The 17,899-nt window shown below is 30.9% G+C and overlaps 1 long non-coding RNA gene across 1 annotated transcript in view; it reads left to right on the forward strand.

The window, feature by feature from the left end:
• Positions 1-12,539, forward strand: part of LOC136038746 (uncharacterized) — a 72,795-nt gene extending 60,256 nt beyond the window's left edge. Inside the window, exon 2 of the long non-coding RNA XR_010620288.1 lies at positions 9,437-12,539. This is a non-coding gene — a long non-coding RNA (uncharacterized LOC136038746). The remainder of the gene's footprint in view (positions 1-9,436) is intronic.
• The last annotated feature ends 5,360 nt before the right edge of the window (positions 12,540-17,899 follow it).

Below are 17,899 nucleotides of genomic sequence, written 5' to 3' on the forward strand. Positions count from 1 at the left end.
CTTATGTTATGCTCTTTCATTTTGGAATCTGCGCCCCTTTTTTTGATAGGTAATAAATAAATTGAATTGTTATAAAGCAGGTGGTTGTCCAATTTTATTTCAATTTCCAGATCTTATTGAAGTGAGCACTAAGATCGTGGCAGAAGAAGCTGGATCAGTGACATTGGACTGTAACTGGTAAATGGGTTCAGCCAACCTTGCGGAATTATAGCCAACCTGAATTTCAACACATAGGTTTCAAACATAGTTGGCCATTAGATGGCGTAAAATATGGAGTAAGTTCAATCTCTTTTCTCGTAAATTTTCGAAAATTTGTTCAGTAAAATTCTAAATTTTAGTATTTTTATTTGAAAGACATTTTCGTCCTGCTCCTTACTGTGCACTATATATATATATATATATATATATATATATATATATATATATATATATATATATATATATATATATATATATATATATATATATATATATATATATATATATATATATATATATATATATATATATATATATATATATACATATATATATATATATATATATATATATATATATATATATATATATATATATATATATATATATATATATATATCATGTCTAAAAGCTCGTGTGAAGGATATCGTGTCTAAAAGCTTTTATTTTCAATACCGATTGGATCTGGTGACATTGGGGGGAGTTCGGGGGGGGGGGGGTAACCTAAAATCATGGAGAATGCTTAGATTGAAGGGATTGGGATGAAAATTGGTGGGAAAAATAAGCAGAAGTCTTAGATACGTGATTTAAATAATTGGAACGGATCCGCTCTTCTTTTTTTTTTGGGGGGGGGGGGGGGTAGTTCCGAAAAATTAGAAAAAATGACGTATCTTCAACTTACGAGGGAGTGGTCGGATCTTCATGAATCTTCATATTTAGAAGGACCTCGTAACTCAGATCTCTTATTTTAAATCTCAACCAGATCCAGCATCATCGGGGGGGGGGCGGAAATCTTAGAAAATACTTAAAGCAGAGAGATCAGGATGAAACTGGATGGAAAAAATAAAAACCTGTTTAAGATACTTGACGGAGTTGGGGGGGGGGTAATTTGAAAAAATGAGATATTTCTAACTTACAAAATGGTGACCAGATCTTAATGAAATTTGATATTTAGAAGCATTTTGTGCTTTGAAGCTCTAATTTTCAATTCCGACCAGATCCTGTGACATTGGGGGGAGTTGGAGGGGGAAACCAGAATTCTTGGAAAACGTAAAAATTAGGGTATTTTTATCTTACGAACAGGTGATCGGATCTTATTGAAATTTGATATTTAAAAGGAATTCATGTCTCAAAACTGTTATTTTGGAGGGAGTTACATTGGAGGGGGAAATCTTGGAAAACACTTGGAGTTGAGGAATCAAGATGAAGCTTGGTGGATAGAATGTCCTTTATACGTGATTGACGTAACCGTACTGGATTCGCTCTCTTTGGGGGAGTTGGGGGGAGGGGCTCAGTGATTTGGTGAGTTTGAGATGAAAATTGGTAAGCTTGCCAGGGAGCTGCACAAATTGACTTGATAAAGTCGTTTTCCCAGATTCGACCATCTGGGGGGCTAAATGGAGAGGGAAAATTAGAAAAAATGAGGTATTTATAACTTACGAGTGGGTGATCGGATCTTAATGAATTTTGATATTTGGAAGAACATCGTGACTCAAAGCTCTTATTTTAAATCTTGACCGGCATTAAGCCCCTGATTTTCGTCTGATTTCTTCTTGCCTCGTCACAAGTGCCATATGAGCTCTTAGCTCTTGTTCTTATTTCTTTTTAGTTTTTTCTTTTTCTTTTTTTTTTCTTTTTTAGTTTTTTTTTAGTTTTTAGTTGTTTTTCTAGTTTTTTTCGTTTTTTTCTTTTTCTTATTTTTTTTCTTTTTTCATCTTTTTTTAGTTTCCTTTTTCTTCTTAAATTGTTTTCCTTTTTTTTTTATTGTAAATAGTGTAACAGACGGACAGACACTACATTTTTATATATATAGAAGATAGATATAGATATATTTTCTTTTTCTTCTTTATTTTTCAGACGTCATATGCAAACCCTCAAACAAAAATACATACAACTTATTTTTATATATATAGATTGATCGAACCTTTGATTAATTTTTTTTTTTTTTCTAAATTTCAAACTCGAATCCAACACATACTGTGAAAAATACCTAGCATTTATTTAGTTTGACTTTGAGATAATAAACTGTATACTAGTAGTATTTTGCTTAAAGTTTGTTTTCCCGGGTCAAGCCAGAAAACAATATATCTGAAAAAAAAAGATTTTTACCCATGTTCAAAATAATCTAAAATTAAACTAATAAAAAAAAAACTGAAGCGCTCTGTGAATGACCTTAAAATACTTCCGTGACGTTTCTTCTGTGACTCGCTCACCACCTAAGTAAACCAGTTGAATTGATTGGCATCAATAAGGAAAAAAGGTTGCCGTGAAAATTTTTACGGTCAGCTTAAAACCCTAGTCCCTTTTCTATATTTTGCTTCTATTTGTTTCTATAAGGGAGAATATTTTAGAATTTGGGGTTGATGAATACACATTGCCCTTATTTGATTGATAGTCGTTCTATCCGTCAACCAACAATTACATTTGAGTTGTCACAGTCGTTTGCATTTCGACAGAGACAGCTGGCGGTATTGATTCACGTCTTATGTGGGTCCTGATTCTGATCTTCATGTAATTTGACCCTCCATGACTTCCGTATGTTATTTCTTTGTAACTGTTTTATTTGTGTCTTATGATGCCTTTCCAAGAGTAAAGGTTTATTTCAAGAAACCCAAAATTATAGTAATAAATATTTTGATGAAGCCATCCAGCAAACTCATTCAATTAAGATTTACTCAATTTTTTATTTTATGTCAGTGTTAAGTGAGTAATGTCGAGTAATCCCCAGTTTATTTTTGTCAAGTAGATCTATACATGATCAAGTACTGTAAATCACTTTCAAACTTTGTGTGATTTCTTTCTTTTTCAAACAGAGAGTGCCGAATCCAATGAGCCAAGACACTTTCTAATGGAATCTCTAGTTGAAAATTTCATAAATTTTTCAACCCAACTCAGACACTTGTTTTCAAATGCGTTGTTCGTATGATGGCTGCTAATCGTACTTAGTTTGGCTAAGGGCTGGGGATGGGGCAGTGTCCTCGCTAGAAGAATCGTTTTTTCCATTGATAAATCCTAAACAGTGATTATACAGTTAAATTTAGAGAAAATTTGGTAAATTTCCATCTACTGGCTGCCCAGTCACCCATCCTCAAAAAAAAAACCTACTATGCCAATGGCAATACAACATCCAAACACTATGCTTGGAAAGATGCAAGAGCTTTCTATTGAATGTTGTTGCCAAAAAAAAAAAAAAAAAAAAAAAAAAAAAAAAAAAATTGATTTGATTTGATTTCAGTTAAGGAAGCACAGGATTTAAGAAAAGTCATATTCTAGAACTGAAAAAAAAGAAAGTTTGATTTGAAAACTAGCGTTTAATGATTGCTATTTAGAATCTGCGGGACGCCCTTGTTCAGCTTAAGACAACCAGAACCGCACTCGATAGTTTGCGGGCGATGGGGAGATGGGTGTCGAAACACTTTAAAATAGTTTTTTTTTGTATATAATTTTATATTTACTAATTTTTATAATTATTGAATATTATATTATATGTGATTTTGCATTTTATATGTAAGTCATAGAAAGCTGTAAGCATAATTTAGGATTTATGATCATTTGTTACTTTATAATAGTGACTTGCATTATCGAAAACAAGTAGCTCTTGCAACTTAATACTGCGATCTTGCCTCTGGTAGAAAAAAAAACACTACTAGAGAACGATGGCGTAATTTCATCAAAATCCAGGGGGTGCGGGGAGGGGGCAAAATTGTGGCCAATTTACTCAAATCAAGTGAAAATGACAGTAGTAACTAAAAAATAAGCCACTTAGTACCATAAAGAAAATTTTTAGTACTATAAAAGTACTACAAAAGTACTTTGTAGTACTATAACTATAGTACAGTACGATGTCTTTAAGACCTAGTCACATTATGATCTTACTAATACCGAGATTTTCAGCTTATTGAATGTTTTTCTGATTCGCTAAAAATATTCCATGAAAGATTATAATTGACTTGGTTTTGTGTTAGTTAAATCTCGGTACTAGAAAAATAATATTGTGAATAATTAGAGAAAAATATACAACTTATGTTTTTCGGATTTATGCTTTTGGATTCACAACTTTATGCTTTTGGATTCACAATAAAGCCAATATAAACTACATTTTACAGCATTGGCCAATTAGCCCCTAGACCCCACCCCCTAGATGTTTGATTTGCAGTGTCAATTCAAAAATCAATATGCATCATTAGGGCCGTCTTAAGGGCAGGGGTGAGTTTGCGTTTTGGATCTTTACCCTCTCCTGAGGGGCTGTCCAGATTTTTCCACATGAATTACGTCTCGGAGTGCCGGTTTTTTTTTTCAACTCCATTAGTCTTTGCACCCACAAAGTTAAATTTCTCGCTACACGCTGCACACTTCCATCAAACGCAGCGTGTCCCTCTTGTTGTATGTGATTTTGTATTTGGGTAATTTTTTCTGAAAATAAAAAATTATGATAATAAAAAGCTCTTTTCGGCCGTTTAAAGGCTAAAAAAAGCCTTTTATATAGAGCATAGAATTTAAAATGACCATTAAAGGAAACCGTAGGAGGGAAGAGAGCTAAAGAGTGGGAAAGCAATGTGAAATAAAAAAAATATGAGGGGGAGGATTGCTGACAAGGGAAGAAAATCATATATGCTATCAAATCACAAAATATTCAATTTTTCATCACAAATATTTAACTGGTTCGTTCATGTAGGCTATAATGACGTTTTATAGTCATTATAAAACGTCATAAATTTTTATGAGAAATAATTCTTTTCTCATAAAACATTATGATAAAAAAAGCTCTTTTTAGCCGCTTAAAGGCTAAAAAAAGGCTAAGGAAGCATACCTTTAATACAGAGCATAGAATTTAAAATGACCATTAAAGGAAACCGTAGGAGGGAAGAAAGCTAAAGAGTGGGAAAGCAATGTGAAAGAAAAAATATGAGGGGGAGCATTGCTGACAAGGGAAGAAAATCATATTTGCTATCAAATCACAAAATATTCAATTTTTCATCACAAATAGTTAACTGGTTCGTTCATGTAGGCTATAATGACGTTTCATAGTCATTATAAAACGTCGTTAATTTTTATGAGAAATAATTCTTTTCTCATAAAAAATTATGATAAAAAAAAGCTCTTTTTGGCCGTTTTAAGGCTAAAAAAAGGCTAAGGAAGCATACCTTTAACATAGAGCATAGAATTTAAAATGACCATTAAAGGAAACCGTAGGAGAGAAGAGAGCTAAAGAGTGGGAAAGCAATGTGAAATAAAAAAATATGAGGGGGAGCATTGCTGACAAGGGAAGAAAATCATATATGCTATCAAATCACAAAATATTCAATTTTTCATCACAAATATTTTACTAGTTCGTTCATGTAGGCCATAATGATGTTTGTAGTCGTTTTAGGGTATTACGATAGCAGCATTTCCGCTGCTTGAAAAAAAAAGAAATAAAAATAAAAAATCTTATAGAACAGGCTTTTTGTTGTTTTCTTCTAAATATAATGTATGATTGCGAAGAAGAATATGATTACAGTGATCCCGAGTAAAATACTCAAACAGAGGGGTAATTCCCCTGCTGCAGTACATTTCCAAGAGACCCCGCCACCCTATTACGTATATGAGGGACTGCCTCCTCCTCAATACCCCATTTTTCACGCTAAAGTTTTTGGTACTTTCAAAAAAGCTTCTTGTTGTTAAAGTTAACCGACCCTTGTTTTTCACGAGCCGCTCTTGAAGTACTGGGACGAAAAGTTAAACCTTACTGTGAAGACCAAAGTATTGAGGAGGTGGCAACCCTCCTCATTTTTGAGGAGGAGGTGGCAACCCTCTTCCACAAAACCTCTATATTTTTGAGCTCCTTACATAATGTTTCTTCACATTAACCGACCGAGCAATGAATCTCATTGCTATACATTGCTCATTTCTATTCATTGCTTTTAGTCTTCTATTGCCAGCAGATGGTAAAAATAACTTAACACTATTTGACGTCATTAAGTCTCTAACGCACTTTAATTTCTTAGGAATTGTGTCCTTGGGACACTGAAATATAAATCTAGGTTTTGACAAAAGAATGTTAGACGTCAAGGCTAGTCAAAATAGAGTAACTTCAATTTTTTTCAACTTTCTTCTACTTTAAGAGCTTCGGGGATTCGTCTGTCATTCCGGCCTTTAATTTGATCATTGATAAGCATATTCGGGTGAGGAATAAAAATACACTAAACTATGTGTAGTTTTTTTTTTTTAATAACAGTAGGCCATGTCAATTAAATTTGACATATTTTATTTACTTATGTTTTGACAATAAAAAGGGCATGTTCACATTGTATGTGCACTGAATTCAGACGAGCAATTTAAAAAACTAACGTTTAGTTCAGTGATATTCAGCCTCTAGCCTGATATTTGATTCCAACCAACGTGGATCCAGAATGTTGAATGGAGCCCGGAAAGCAATTTTTAACTAAACCAATTCTAAGCTAAACAAGCAAATTTATTAATAAGTTTTGAGTAGTATTTCCTTTTACGTTTGCTCATCAAATTGCTAATGCTTAGTTAAAAGTGAGCTTTATCATTTATTATACCCTTGTCAAATATTTCTCAAACCTCACGATGTTGCGTAATTTTAGGCAACTTTCAAACGATGAGGCTTGTGAAAATCAATATATATATATATATATATATATATACTAGCTGTTGGGGTGGCGCTTCGCGCCACCCCAACACCTAGTTGGTGGGGGCGCTTCGCGCCCCCCCCCCCAAGCCCCCCCGCGCGCGTAAGTCGTTACGCGCCATATTAGTTACGCGCCATTGTAGTTGTGTCCCTATGTCCCACCTGTGAATATAGATATATATATATATATATATATATATATATATATATATATATATATATATATATATATATATATATATATATATATATATATATATATATATATATATATATATATATATATATATATATATATATGTTTTTAACTACGTAAAACTTGCGAATATACAACATTCTTTGCTGTCCCATTGTCTGTGCATATAAATAGATTGTCAGGTTTACCGACTCTTGAACATGCAACATATAATGGTCCATGGGAAAACAATCCGTATTCAGATCTATACCTCATGATTCTAATGATTGCCCTTGAGCTTTGTTGATGGTGATTGCTAATCGACCATTCCCTGAGTCGCCATCGTCATTTATATATCCCCCTGTGCACCCCGGCGTCCCCTTTGTAGTTATGTCCCTGTGTCCCGGTCGTCATTTATATTCCCTGTGTCCCGGTCGTCATTTGTGTCCCGGTGTTCCAGTCTGTGATTTCTCTTTGAGTGTCCCGGGCGTCATTTATATTCCTTGTGTCCCGGTGTCCCGGTCGTCATTTATATCCCCCTGTGCCCCCCGGCGTCCCCATTGTAGTTGTGTCCCTGTGTCCCGGTCGTCATTTATATTCCCTGTGTCCCGGTCGTCATTTGTATCCCGGTGTCCCGGTCTGTATATACATTCGTTTTTTAGTTTTGTTTTTCTCCTTTATTTTTTTCCTTTTTTCTTTTTTTTTCTTTTTTAGTTTATTTAGATTTTTAGATTTTTTAGTTTTTTTATTAGTTTTTAGTTTTTAGACAGACAGACATAACCCACAAACAACTTATTTTTATATATATTTATTCATATTTTTTTAGTTTTCTTTTTCTCTTTTATTTTTCAGTTTTTTCCTTTTTTTTAGTTTTTTTCTTTTTTAGTTTTGAGTTTTTTTTAGTTTTTTACCTTTTTTTAGTTTTTTTTAGTTTTTTTAGTTTTTTTCTTTTTTAGTTTTGAGTTTTTTTTAGTTTTTTACCTTTTTTTAGTTTTTTTTAGTTTTTTTAGTTTTTTAGCTTTTTTAGTTTTTTTATTAGTTTTTATTTTTTTTGTAGTTTTTGCCTTTTTTTATTTTTTTCAGTTTTTTTTTAGTTATTAGATTTTTACCTTTTTTTAGTTTTTTTTAGTTTTTTAGCTTTTTTAGTTTTTTTTTTCTTTGTAGTTTTTTTTTGTAGTTTTTACCTTTTTTAGTTTTTTTCTTCTTTTGTATTAGTGTGAAATAATTCAGACGTCATATGCGAACAAACATGACGTCACCTGATCCACAGATCCACACACAGACAACTTATTTTTATATATATAGATATATATATATATCTATATATATAAAAATAAGTTGTCTGTCTGTGGATGTGTCAGGTGACGTCACCTGAAAAAACTGGATCAGGTGACGTCAAAACTGAAAAAACTAAAAAAAGGCAAAAACTACAAAAAAAACTAAAAACTAATAAAAAAAATAAAAAGGCTAAAAAACTAAAAAAACTAAAAAAAGGCAAAAACTACAAAAAAAAACTAAAAACTAATAAAAAAGCTAAAAAACTAAAAAAACTAAAAAAAGGCAAAAACTACAAAAAACTAAAAACTAATAAAAAAAATAAAAAAGCTAAAAAACTAAAAAAAGGTAAAAAACTAAAAAAACTAAAAACTAAAAAAAAACTAAAAAAAAGGAAAAAACTGAAAAATAAGCTAAAATAAAGGTAAAAACCAATAAAAAACTAAAAAAAAAAACTGAAAAAACTAAAAAAAGGCAAAAACTACAAAAAAACTAAAAACTAATAAAAAAAAGTAAAAAAGCTAAAAAACTAAAAAAACTAAAAAAAACTAAAAAAAGGTAAAAAACTAAAAAAATATAAAAAATAAAAAAAAACTAAAAAAAGGAAAAAACTGAAAAATAAGCTAAAATAAAGGTAAAAACCAATAAAAAACTAAAAAGGAAAAAAGGAAAAAACTAAAAAAAATTTTCATCTAAAAAACTAAGAAAAACTAAAAAAGGTAAAAACTAAAAGAACTAAAAAAGAAAAAAATAAATGACACTCAAAGAGAAAGCGACCAGGACAAAAGGAATGTTCGATTAGCAATCAACAAAGCACCGGGACACAGGGAGTATAAATGACGACCAGGACATAAGTAAAAAAAAAACTAACAAAACTAAAAAGAAAGTAAAAACTACAAAAAAACTAAAAAGAAAAAAACTAAAAAAAGGCAAAAACTACAAAAAAAACTAAAAACTAATAAAAAAGCTAAAAAACTAAAAAAACTAAAAAAAGGCAAAAACTACAAAAAAAAACTAAAAACTAATAAAAAAAATAAAAAAGCTAAAAAACTAAAAAAAACTAAAAAAACTAAAAAACGGTAAAAAACTAAAAAAACTAAAAACTAAAAAAAACTAAAAAAAAGGAAAAAACTGAAAAATAAGCTAAAATAAAGGTAAAAACCAATAAAAAACTAAAAAAAAAAAAACTGAAAAAACTAAAAAAAGGCAAAAACTACAAAAAAAACTAAAAACTAATAAAAAAAGTAAAAAAGCTAAAAAACTAAAAAAAATAAAAAAACTAAAAAAAGGTAAAAAACTAAAAAAAATAAAAAATAAAAAAAAACTAAAAAAAAGGAAAAAACTGAAAAATAAGCTAAAATAAAGGTAAAAACCAATAAAAAACTAAAAAGAAAAAAAGGAAAAAACTAAAAAAAATTTTCATCTAAAAAACTAAGAAAAACTAAAAAAGGTAAAAACTAAAAGAACTAAAAAAGAAAAAAATAAATGACACTCAAAGAGAAAGCGACCAGGACAAAAGGAATGTTCGATTAGCAATCAACAAAGCACCGGGACACAGGGAGTATAAATGACGACCAGGACATAAGTAAAAAAAAAACTAACAAAACTAAAAAGAAAGTAAAAACTACAAAAAAACTAAAAAGAAAAAAACTAAAAAAAGGCAAAAACTACAAAAAAAACTAAAAACTAATAAAAAAGCTAAAAAACTAAAAAAACTAAAAAAAGGCAAAAACTACAAAAAAAACTAAAAACTAATAAAAAAAATAAAAAAGCTAAAAAACTAAAAAAAACTAAAAAAACTAAAAAAAGGTAAAAAACTAAAAAAACTAAAAACTAAAAAAAACTAAAAAAAAGGAAAAAACTGAAAAATAAGCTAAAATAAAGGTAAAAACCAATAAAAAACTAAAAAAAAAAAAACTGAAAAAACTAAAAAAAGGCAAAAACTACAAAAAAAACTAAAAACTAATAAAAAAAGTAAAAAAGCTAAAAAACTAAAAAAAATAAAAAAACTAAAAAAAGGTAAAAAACTAAAAAAAATAAAAAATAAAAAAAAAACTAAAAAAAAGGAAAAAACTGAAAAATAAGCTAAAATAAAGGTAAAAACCAATAAAAAACTAAAAAGAAAAAAAGGAAAAAACTAAAAAAAATTTTCATCTAAAAAACTAAAAAAAACTAAAAAAGGTAAAAACTAAAAGAACTAAAAAAGAAAAAAATAAATGACGAGACAAAAGGAATGTTCGATTAGCAATCAACAAAGCACCGGGACACAGGGAGTATAAATGACGACCAGGACATAAGTAAAAAAAAAAACTAACAAAACTAAAAAGAAGGTAAAAACTACAAAAAAACTAAAAAGAAAAAAAAACTAAAAACTAATAAAAAAACTAAAAAATCTAAAAATCTAAATAAACTAAAAAAGAAAAAAAAAAGGAAAAAAATAAAGGAGAAAAACAAAACTAAAAAACGAATGTATATACAGACCGGGACACCGGGATACAAATGACGACCGGGACACAGGGAATATAAATGACGACCGGGACACAGGGACACAATATATAAAAATAAGTTGTCTGTCTGTGGATGTGTCAGGTGACGTCACCTGAAAAAACTGGATCAGGTGACGTCAAAACTGAAAAAACTAAAAAAAGGCAAAAACTACAAAAAAAACTAAAAACTAATAAAAAAAATAAAAAAGCTAAAAAACTAAAAAAACTAAAAAAAGGCAAAAACTACAAAAAAACTAAAAACTAATAAAAAAGCTAAAAAACTAAAAAAACTAAAAAAAGGCAAAAACTACAAAAAACTAAAAACTAATAAAAAAAATAAAAAAGCTAAAAAACTAAAAAAAGGTAAAAAACTAAAAAAACTAAAAACTAAAAAAAAACTAAAAAAAAGGAAAAAAACTGAAAAATAAGCTAAATTAAAGGTAAAAACCAATAAAAAACTAAAAAAAAAACTGAAAAAACTAAAAAAAGGCAAAAACTACAAAAAAACTAAAAACTAATAAAAAAAGTAAAAAAGCTAAAAAACTAAAAAAACTAAAAAAAACTAAAAAAAGGTAAAAAACTAAAAAAAAATAAAAAATAAAAAAAAAACTAAAAAAAAGAAAAAACTGAAAAATAAGCTAAAATAAAGGTAAAAACCAATAAAAAACTAAAAAGAAAAAAAGGAAAAAACTAAAAAAAATTTTCATCTAAAAAACTAAGAAAAACTAAAAAAGGTAAAAACTAAAAGAACTAAAAAAGAAAAAAATAAATGACACTCAAAGAGAAAGCGACCAGGACAAAAGGAATGTTCGATTAGCAATCAACAAAGCACCGGGACACAGGGAGTATAAATGACGACCAGGATATAAGTAAAAAAAAAACTAACAAAACTAAAAAGAAAGTAAAAACTACAAAAAAACTAAAAAGAAAAAAACTAAAAAAAGGCAAAAACTACAAAAAAAACTAAAAACTAATAAAAAAGCTAAAAAACTAAAAAAACTAAAAAAAGGCAAAAACTACAAAAAAAACTAAAAACTAATAAAAAAAATAAAAAAGCTAAAAAACTAAAAAAACTAAAAAAAGGTAAAAAACTAAAAAAACTAAAAACTAAAAAAAACTAAAAAAAAGGAAAAAACTGAAAAATAAGCTAAAATAAAGGTAAAAACCAATAAAAAACTAAAAAAAAAACTGAAAAAACTAAAAAAAGGCAAAAACTACAAAAAAAACTAAAAACTAATAAAAAAAGTAAAAAAGCTAAAAAACTAAAAAAAATAAAAAAAATAAAAAAAAATAAAAAAAATAAAAAAAATAAAAAAAGGTAAAAAACTAAAAAAAATAAAAAATAAAAAAAAACTAAAAAAAAGGAAAAAACTGAAAAATAAGCTAAAATAAAGGTAAAAACCAATAAAAAACTAAAAAGAAAAAAAGGAAAAAACTAAAAAAAATTTTCATCTAAAAAACTAAAAAAAACTAAAAAAGGTAAAAACTAAAAGAACTAAAAAAGAAAAAAATAAATGACGAGACAAAAGGAATGTTCGATTAGCAATCAACAAAGCACCGGGACACAGGGAGTATAAATGACGACCAGGACATAAGTAAAAAAAAAAACTAACAAAACTAAAAAGAAGGTAAAAACTACAAAAAAACTAAAAAGAAAAAAAAACTAAAAACTAATAAAAAAACTAAAAAATCTAAAAATCTAAATAAACTAAAAAAGAAAAAAAAAGGAAAAAAATAAAGGAGAAAAACAAAACTAAAAAACGAATTTATATACAGACCGGGACACCGGGATACAAATGACGACCGGGACACAGGGAATATAAATGACGACCGGGACACAGGGACACAACTACAACGGGGACACCGGGGGAAACAGGGGGATATAAATGACGACCGGGACACCGGGACAGGGAATGGTCGATTAGCAATCACCATCAACAAAGCTCAAGGGCAATCATTAGAATCATGAGGTATAGATCTGAATACAGATTGTTTTCCCATGGACCATTATATGTTGCATGTTCAAGAGTCGGTAAACCTGACAATCTATTTATATGCAAAGACAATGGGACAGCAAAGAATGTTGTATATTCGCAAGTTTTACGTAGTTAAAACCATATATATATATATATATATATATATATATATATATATATATATATATATATATATATATATATATATATTATATATATATATATATACTAGCTTTTAGACAGACAGACATAACCCACAAACAACTTATTTTTATATATATTTATTCATATTTTTTTAGTTTTCTTTTTCTCTTTTATTTTTCAGTTTTTTCCTTTTTTTTAGTTTTTTTCTTTTTTAGTTTTTAGTTTTTTTAGTTTTTTACCTTTTTTTAGTTTTTTTTAGTTTTTTTAGTTTTTTAGCTTTTTTAGTTTTTTTATTAGTTTTTATTTTTTTTGTAGTTTTTGCCTTTTTTTATTTTTTTCAGTTTTTTTTTAGTTATTAGATTTTTACCTTTTTTTAGTTTTTTTTAGTTTTTTAGCTTTTTTAGTTTTTTTTTCTTTGTAGTTTTTTTTTGTAGTTTTTACCTTTTTTAGTTTTTTTCTTCTTTTGTATTAGTGTGAAATAATTCAGACGTCATATGCGAACAAACATGACGTCACCTGATCCACAGATCCACACACAGACAACTTATTTTTATATATATAGATATATATATATATATATATATATATATATATATATATATATATATATATATATATATATATACTAGCTGTTGGGGTGGCGCTTCGCGCCACCCCAACACCTAGTTGGTGGGGCGCTTCGCGCCCCCCCAAGCCCCCCCGCGCGCGTAAGTCGTTACGCGCCATATTAGTTACGCGCCATATTAGTTACGCGCCATTGTAGTTGTGTCCCTGTGTCCCACCTGTGAATATAGATAGATTTATATATGTGTTTCAAACTACGTAAAAATTGCGAATATACAACATTCTTGGCTTTCCCATTGTCTGTCCATATACAAAGCCGTATGTACTAATAATGACGTCATATGCAAACGCTCTTTTTACAAACAAACAAACATGCATACACACAACTCGTTTTTATATAGATAGATAGATAGATAGATACAATACAAATTAACTACGTAAAACTTGTGAATATACAACAGTCTTCGCTGTCCCATTGTCTGTGCGTATAAATAGATTGTCAGGTTTACCGACCCTCAAAGATGCAACATACAATTGTACATTGGTAAAGCAATCTGTATTAAGATCTATACCGCATTTTTCTAGTGATTGCCCTTGAGCTTTGTTGATGGTGGTTGCAAATGCTAATCGAATTGGGAATTGCAATCTTTTAAATTGAAAAAGCAGATCCGTTGGAATCATGGGAATGCGAGGAATAAGAACAGCCTCACCCTCATAAGGCCCTGTCAAGATTGTGGCATCTATTAGGTTTTCCATTGTTTTTTTTTTACGGCAAGTCGCGTGCCATTGCAAAGCTTTGGTGGGTTGATATTTCTTAAAAGTATTATTGGTACGCCTATTTTTAGTTGTAGCAGGTGTGGTGGACACCCTGAAGGATCTATGGAATTTAAAAATTCAGATGGATAATTAACCGCTTCATTTGGTTCCGAAATACAAATTAACTGCGTAAAACTTGCGAATATACAACATTCTTCGCTGTCCAATTCTCGCTGCATATAAATAGATTGTCAGGTTTACCGACCCTCGAACATGCAACGTACAATTGTCCATGGGAAAAACAATCAGTATTAAGATCAATACCACATTTTTCTAATGATTGACCTTGAGCTTTGTTAATGGTGATTGCAAATGCTAATCGAATTGGGAATTGCAATCTTTTAAATTGAAAAGGCAGATCTGTTGGAATCATGGGAATGCGAGGAATAAGAACAGCCTCACCCTCAAAAGGCCCTGTCAGGATTGTGGCCTCTATTAGGTTTTCCATTGTTTTTTTTACGGCAAGTCGAGTGCCATTGCAAAGCTTTGGTGGGTTTATATTTCTTAAAAGTATTATTGGTACGCCTATTTTTAGTTGTAGCACGTGTGGTGGAAACCCTGAAAGATCTATGGAATTTAAAAATTCAGATGGATAATTAACCGCTTTATTTGGTTCCAAAACTGTGTTGACTGACTTGTAAAGGACTGCCTGGTCTTGAATCTTGGTCAAAACAATATTGTTGATTTCGTGGACGTCTATATTTTTGGGTGCGAGAATCGCTCTTTCACTTAGCCATTTATTATTTTTATAATTTTTTAGAATATTCGGAAATACTTTTTCAATCAATTCATTGATTGAAAATCAGCAGGTAGTTGTATACGTCCTGAAATTGAGTCTACTGGGAGCTTTCCGTTTCCCATTGCCAGCAATTGATCTGAAAATGTTTGACCAGAGTCATCGTTTTGCAATCGGACACGCATATTTGTAGTTAATTTTAATGTTTTTACGTGTGCCCATAAATTAGAATTTTTCAGGCAAGCATTCATTTCGTCTGCAGGAGTTGATCTAGGTATTATAGGTAATGTTTGCCTGAAATCTCCCGCAAGCAATATTAAGGTGCTGCCAAAGGGTTTCGACTTCCCTCGCAAATCTTTCAAGCATTGATCCAGAGCCTCGAGCGATTTTTTGTGTGCCATTGTGCACTCATCCCAAATAATAAGTTTGCATTGCTGCAATACTTTACCCATCCCAGATGATATGGAAATATTGCACGTGGGAGTTTCTGTAGAATGCAAGTTCAGAGGCAATTTCAAAGCGGAATGAGCAGTTCTTCCACCAGGCAGCAATGTTGCGGCTATTCCGGACGACGCAATTGCCAACGCTATATCATTTTTAGATCGAATTGATGCCAGAATCAGTTTTATCACAAACGTTTTACCAGTACCTCCTGGCGCATCCAAAAAGAAAATTTCTCCAACGTTGTTATCGACACAATGCATTATCGTATCATAAATGTCTTTTTGTTCCGACATTAACTTGGAAATGTTATTTTGTACATACGACAATAGATCACTCGTACTGTAACTTTGTTCACGATCCAATTCTACACATGTCGAAACAGCAGCGATACGGTTAGGTGAAGGCATTCCCAAATCCTGAAGAGGTTTGTTTGCCATACTTATGCACAAATCCTCTATAACAACTAAAGTGTAGTTATAAATTTCTGATGTAAAATCAAAAGTCATGTCTGACGTCTCTAACTGTTTTCGATGAAGTATATCTTCGGACATTTTTGACTTATATTTTTCCCATAACTCTGTAGGAGCTGATGGAGAGCAAGTTGTTAAAATGATGCCAAACAATGCACGAATTTGACTTGGGGTTGACGTTTCGCACGCGTCATTGATGCAGTTATCCCAGTGTTGGTCATTCTCCAATAAATTCAGAGCTTGGCATGCACTACGGTAAGTGTCATGTATAGTACCATTTACAGTCCTCAAATACTCAAAGGATGTCGGATCGGGTACATTCACCAAAAGCAGGCGTAGAAAGAAGCATTCATGTTGATTGGGGTGAACGGTGTAGAGTCTTCCTATCGTGGTATCTTTGAAGATGGTAGGTTGGCCGTCGACTGACTTACCCTGTTTTCGACGTTCAAATACTTTATTTTTAGTATTCCACGTGTAATACGAAGGCACTTCAGTATACAGCAGTTTTTTTGCAAAAGAATCATTTTTGCAAAGCGAAAAAAAAGCTGTTAATGTTGTATCCGGTGGATTCAGGACTCTTTGTTGCACGTTGGTTTCCGTGAAATAAACACGTTGACCATTCTGTAAATGTACCGCTAAGTGAACAACAGCTGGACTATGTTCATGTATCGGAAATGAAAGAATTCGCCAAACAGCTTCATTACTGCTTATGTATCTTCCAGCCTGATATTCTACGATTTCATCGACATCTTTGATTTCGGACTGCAAGCCAAAAACTGCCATGTCACTGCCTTTGTTGACGTATTTACATATGTATTTGATTGCCTTTACGGAGTTACAGTATTCAACGTTTATGTGTGCATTAAATGTTTTTGATAATAATGGGGAATATGGACCAACCCACTGGTTCTCTACTTCGATGGTGGTACCGTTACGCTTCTTTATTATTGCTGTTTTACCGCCATTTTCAGTAGATCTTCTTCTATATTGTGGGTAACCATCATTGCCAGTAATTGTTTTGGGTACTAAAAGTCGAGGATATTGCTTTGTGCACCTTCCTTTGGCCATGCATGGTGAATTTTCGTTCAGTGCACCGCAAGGTCCATGTATCATATTTTTTACAATAATATCATGTAACCCCTTATCGACATTTTTATCAGGTATTTCAGCGGAAATCACATCATCAATTTCGTTTGAAGTAATTTTTTTATGTAGCCAGATTAGTATATGTGCGTGTGGCAAACCTCGTTTTTGCCATTCCACTGAGTACATCCAGCATCGCACTGACCCAAACACTTCATGTTTTACAAGGTAGTTTATCAGTGATTTCTACTTTTGCCGGAAGACACGTGCCGTAATGTCATGCCTATGAACCGCCGATTGTCCTTGAAGTAAAAGCTGCAGTATCTCGTCCCAAGATTGATTACATGTAAATGTAATAAATAAATCTGGACGACCATAGAGACGAACATACGCAATAGCATCTTGAGCATATTCATGCATATGACGGGGACTGCCAGCATATGACGAAGGTAAAATTGTTAATCTTCCAACGTTTGTGGTATTACCGTCATTTATAACTGCATCTCGCAAATGAATGTATTGTTCAGAGCGGAGCTTGGTCTGATTCAGGCGGATATATAGCAAACGTTCTGATTCAATTTTAGCATACATATCCACGACAAATTGGTGAAACAATTCACGGCATTTTAAAATATAATTTTCTTCATCCTGCCGAATCATTAGTCTATAGGAATAATAATGCATTGCACTGCATTTCTTATTCATTTCTTTGTTAGTGGCTGGATTCATCAATTTAATATTAAAGTGATAGCCGTCGGCTCCATCCCAAAAAATGATAGGATATTGTAGGGCATCGTAGCATCGATGAGTTTCAGCAATTCTTAACAACTGAGCGTTTCGCTTATGTAGAATAATATCTCGAGGTAAAAACTGATCACCGACCATAACGATTGCCACT

The sequence above is a fragment of the Artemia franciscana genome, chromosome 18 (genome assembly GCF_032884065.1).
Source record: "Artemia franciscana chromosome 18, ASM3288406v1, whole genome shotgun sequence".
Classification (NCBI taxonomy): domain Eukaryota; kingdom Metazoa; phylum Arthropoda; class Branchiopoda; order Anostraca; family Artemiidae; genus Artemia; species Artemia franciscana.